Raw genomic sequence first — 5,989 nt, 5'->3', positions numbered from 1 at the left:
TGGACTGCTGAGGACTGGGGTAAAGTCATTTTCTCTGATGAATCCCCTTTCCGATTGTTTGGGGCATCCGTAAAACACATTGTCCGGAGAACACAAGGTGAGTGCTACCATCAGTCCTGTGTCATGCCAACAGTAAAGCATCCTGAGACCATTCATGTGTGGGGTTGCTTCTCAGCCAAGGGAGTGGGCTCACTCACAATTTTGCCTAAGAACACAGCCATGAATAAAGAATGGTACCAACACATCCTCCGAGAGCAACTTCTCCCAACCATCCAAGAACCGTTTGGTGACGACCAATGCCTTTTCCAGCATGATGGAGCACCTTGCCATAAGGCAAAAGTGATAACTAAGTCGCTCGGGGAACAAAACATCGACATTTTGGGTCCATGGCCAGGAAACTCCCCAGACCTTAATCCCATTGAGAACTTGTGGTCGATCCTCAAGAGGCGGGTGGACAAACAAAAACCCACAAATTCTGACAAACTCCAAGCATTGATTATGCAAGAATGGGCTGCCATCAGTCAGGATGTGGCCCAGAAGTTAATTGACAGCATGCCAGGGCGGATTGCAGAGGTCTTGAAAAAGAAGGGTCAACACTGCAAATATTGACTCTTTGTATAAACTAAATGTAATTGTCAATAAAAAGCCTTTGACACTTATGGAATGCTTGTAATTATACTTCAGTATACCATAGTAACGTCTGACAAAAATATATCATAACACTGAAGCAGCGAACTTTGTGAAGACCAATACTTGTGTCATTCTCAAAACTTTTGACCACGATATGGACAGTACCAAAACAAATTATCTAATGATTCTGTCTCTTCGCAGCAAAATCTGCAGAGCTGGGATGGTTGTATCCCCCATAAATATAACAAAGTTTTGAATCCGGCGTCGTTTTGTGTATCAATTCATAAATCATATGCCATGGAATTGGTACATCGAAAATCTCTTCCCCAACTATTTTGCAATCTATATGGCAAAGCTGTCAATTTTTTGGTCCTTAAATTAAACTGGTATACTTTTTTTATTTATCACAGTTTTCTTTAACCAATTTTGGTCTTTAATGCAGGGCCGACAGACAAGTTCCTTACTTTCACAGTTGTTTACTGGGCTGAATCAAACCACAACGTGAGCGACTGCTTTGACACAGCTATGGCAGTGTCCAGAGATGCCCTCTCCTGCACTTTTCCTCATAATACCCTGATTCGCAAGGCAAAGGGTATTCATGCTGTATAGCTGTTGACAGATATACCATTAGGCCACCATCTCTAGACTCCCGAACAGTTCTCCCCACGCACGCCACTCATCAGACCTAATCCAGTCTGTCGTCTCATATTTGCCTTTGTGTTCCGAGTTTGAAACTGGGGTATGATCCAGGGTAGAGGGTTCACTGCTGAACAGAGGTCTGTTCTCAATGTACTGCACAGCACTTCTGAGCTGAGCCTAAAAGCCTGGGCTGAAGACACCACAGATGGATCTCCCTGTCTGAAAAGGGGGCTGTTACACAATTGAGGGCATTGAAGTCTGAAGTGTACAAAGAACGTATTCAAGCAGTGTGCCATTTTTCGGGCAGCATGTTCTGTTTAAAATCACATTTGCCATCTGGTGGCTGAGGGACATTGTTCTCGGCTGCATCAGTTTCTTACCTGAATAAGGCTGCATGGCGATCCCATTCAAATCGGTAGGAGACCAAGTTGACCTGAATTAATGTTGCTTTTAAACGGAACAATGCACCCCCATCAATGTATCGCAGTGGAACGGTCTAGAAAATGACTTGGCTAAAGGATTAATGTGTTGCTACTGTTATGACTGTACTGTTGTGTAATGATGTAATATTTTTGTGACTCTTGCACAAGCTTTACAGTTGGACACAGGAAGCAGATGATCTTTTCATCTCACCATCTATAGTTTGGGACATTGTCTCTTTTATGGTTCCACTAGTCTCAAATATTCCTGTTGAAACCAATGTAAAGAGTAAATAGACAAAAATAATAATAATCCTGACCAGGGTAGTGACCAAATTTCAAGTTCATGTCAAGCTTTAACTTTGTCTTCTCTCTTCTGACAATGTCATTTCCCATTCTTCATCTATATACTGACATGTATGCATTCATTGCCCCCGTGATACAATCCAATAATATAGATGCTCATACGCTGAAGTCATGATACACTATATATACACAAAAGTATGTGGACACCCATTCAAATGAGTGGATTCGTCTATTTCAGACAAGTTGCTGACAGGTGTATAAAATCGAGGAGACAGCCATGAAATCTCCATATACAAACATTGGCAGTACCATGGCCTTCCTGAAGAGCTCAGTGACTTTCAACGTGGCACTGCCATAGGATGCCACCTTTCCAACAAGTCAGTTCGTCAAATTTCTGCCCTACTAGAGCTGCCCCGGTCAACTGTAAGTGCTGTTATTGTGAATTGGAAACGTCTAGGAGCAACAACGGCTCAGTTGCAAAGGGGTAGGCCACACATGCTCACAGAACGGGACCGCCGAGTGCTGAAGCGTGTAGCGCGTTAAAATCGTCTGTATTCGGTTGCAACACTCACTACCGAGTTCCAAACTGCCTCTGGAAGCAACATCAGCACAAGAACTGGTTGTCGGGAGCTTCATGAAATGGGTTTCCATGGCCGAGCAGCCGCACACAAGCCTAAATTCACCATGCGCAATGCCAAGCGTCGGCTGGTGTGGTGTAAAGCTCGCCGCCATTAGACTCTGGAGCAGTGGAAACGCGTTCTCTGGAGTGATGAATCACGCTTAATCATCTGGTAGTCCGACGGACAAATCTGGGTTTGGCGGAGACCAGGAGAACGCTACCTGCCCCAATGCATAGTGCCAACTGTAAAGTTTGGTGGAGGAGGAACAATGGTCTGGGGCTGTTTTTCATGGTTCCGGCTAGGCTCGTTAGTTCCAGTGAAGGGAAATCTTAACGCTACAGCATACAATGACATTCTGTGCTTCCAACTTTGTGGCAAGAGTTTGGGGAAGGCCCTTTCCTGTTTCAGCATGACAATGCCCCCATGCACAAAGCAAGGTCATACAGAAATGGTTTGTCGAGATCGGTGTGGAAGGACTTGACTGGCCTACACAGAGCCCTGACCTCAACCCCATCAAACACCTTTTGGGATGAATTGGAACGCCGACTGCGAGCCAGGCCTAATCGCCCAACATCAGTGCTGACCTCAGTAATGCTCGTGGCTGAATGGAAGTAAGTCCACGCAGCAATGTTCCAACATCTATTGGAAAGCCTTCCCAGAAGAGTGGAAGCTGTTATAGCAGCCAAGGGGGGACCAACTCCATATTAATGCCCATGATTTTGGAATGAGATGTTCGACCGTGTCCACATACTTTTGGTCATGTAGTGTATGTCCTGAATAGTTTGTGTTGCGTCTGACGTGTTCTTTCAATGCAGTCAGTGCTGGCAGCAAAGTTCCTCTTGGGGTTAGAGAAGTGCCACCCCCTAACCTTCCTGGTTCCAGTAGTCCACTCTGCGTTGTTACCAGTTCACGTTAATCTGCCTGGCATTTGTATTGTGTCAGCGAGGTACCTTGCCAATCGCACCAAGTCACACCACACAGTGTGCAGGTTTATCTAGGTCACAGCTGACATGAAAGCATGCCGTGGGTACAGACTTTTTAATCACACTCGCACTAACCGATCCTTCAATGCCACCGTTTTAATAAACTGTTCCCAGACGTTTTAACAATGTTGTGCCCCCCCTCTTAGTTTTGATGTCGATGCATTTCTTGCATGGCCACAGATAGTAAAGTCTGCCATTTGGTCCTCAAAGAGAATACAGTGTCCTCAAAGCGTCTTTGACATTCTCCGGTGCAGTTTCCTCCTGTGGTGCATCTGTTTATGGTCAACTATATATTTTCTATCTCATTTTGATCAAAGTCACCAGTCCCTGAGGTTTTCTTTGACATTGTAGATTGTTCCCTGACTTCAGAAGCCCCCGTTTATACCTGCCGCTTACATGCGTCCTTATCTTGCTTTTTTCAAAATAAGTTCACAATGCGTCGGTCTACACCGGTCAAAGAATTTGGGCACAATCAAAATGAGGACAAGATCATGACAAAGGGTGCATGTTAGAACCAGGTATAAACGTGGCTAGAGACCCGACAAATACATTTGTACCTCGCGTCTCAGATCAATGAAAAATATTTAGATTTATATTTTCAGCAAATCACACATGAGTCTGTGACATCTGAAAAATGATCTGTTCCATAGCCCGATCAATGATTATGTGCCACTCGTAGGATCCTTTAGCTGTGTTGATGACGGATGTAGTTGGTTTAGTCCATTAAATCTAATCCTCAACAAATTCATACCCTTATCTTTCACTTTCAGACTCTGGACCAAAACATTACGCTAGGGGTTTAAGTATCAATTCATCCAGTTTTGTTTGGGAGCCGACGAGCGACAACCTGCTCAGCTTCCTAATGTTTGAGTAGACATGGGCGGTAGCGCCTTTCTGTTGACGCCGGAGTGCTTGTGAGCTCATTATCACTTCCTCCTGTTAAGCACTCCGCAGTGTTGGCCGACCTTGGCTCAGAGGCCCAACAGTGAGCAGCCTGGAGGGGTATCTGATTTCTGTTCCACCTGGCCCATTATTCCTGTGCCTGAGTCTCCTCAAATTTGACCAACCGAAACATAGTCCTGTAGGTATTGCAGAGGGTTTTGCAGGCTCCTTTTTCTTCTTCATGATATCGTGGCAAAATAACAAGTGAAGCACACTTCAAAACTGAGGCTTTGCAAACTTTGTGTACTCACTTGGACAACTTGTGGTATCACGTATGAGAATACTATAAACAGGAGGCTTGCTCTTTGCCTAAATGAATCACACTGGTGTATCGGGTTCTGTTGGTGGGCCCATGGCCAGTCAACCCGGGGGGGATTAGCTCTGTACTGTACCATTCACATCTCCAGCTAAACCTCCCGAGACACATTACATCTGCCAAGAGCAGAGGAGAGAATGCCAGGCCACTGCACTCGGTGCCCCATTACAGCTGTTACTCTCCTCTCTAAGCCTCTCATAACATACTTTAAAATAAGGTTGGTAGATGGTATACTGACATCTCAAAATGATTTTAGTTAAAAATGGCCCTGGCCATCAGGAAGTGGAGGATTTCCAGGAAGTGAAACACCACTATATTAGATGCCAAAACATTTTTGCCCCAGAAGTGGATGGCAGAGGCCAGAAATCACATTCCCACCTGATAGTGGCACAGGATTGAAAGCTGAGCTGAGTTATATGTATCATCGTTGTGGAGTATGGGCTGAATTGTCCCCTCACGTGCCATGAGATTGGCGAAGTGGTTCATTTAGAGCAGCAAGCTGTGTTTTGGAAATCAAATAAACAGTCTGCAGATTAGCGCATTAGCACTGAAACAGTCCCATATGGTCTGAAGTGGTAAAATATGTGTTACGGGTAAAGGCTTTAAAAAATCCTCATTGATACACCCAATACAAGCTTGTTCTATCCAAAATGAGAGAGCACACTTCCAATATGCATGAATTACTTAATTCACACAGTATGTTTAGGAAACATTACAAGGTGGAGATTGTTCAACTTTAAATGATTTTGTTTGGAAATAACTACATTTTTCACCCCAAAATTCATAATGATAACATCCAAATAAATGCAATAGAACAATTACGCAATAATAATTGCATACGAACTAGACTGTTGGCTCTCACAAGCTTTGTTGTGTGCTACATGGAAAGATGGCCACTATTAATGGCCCTCTCAATTATAACCACACAAATAAGATGGTTACATAATGGTTTTCACACAGGACTAATACTGAAAGGCTAGTGAGCCAAGGGTAATTTGATTGGTAGTCCAGCCGAAAGTACTCACAGGATTTAGCAGAAGATCTGAATTTACCTGATCTCAGAAAGGTTTTTTCACAATACATTGCATCCAAGACACCTCATGACATGCTGCATACATGTGACAGAGTAAACAC

Source organism: Coregonus lavaretus (assembly GCF_964263955.1).
Source record: "Coregonus lavaretus genome assembly, chromosome: 7".
NCBI lineage: Eukaryota > Metazoa > Chordata > Actinopteri > Salmoniformes > Salmonidae > Coregonus > Coregonus lavaretus.
Note: the sequence above shows the minus strand (reverse complement) of the source record.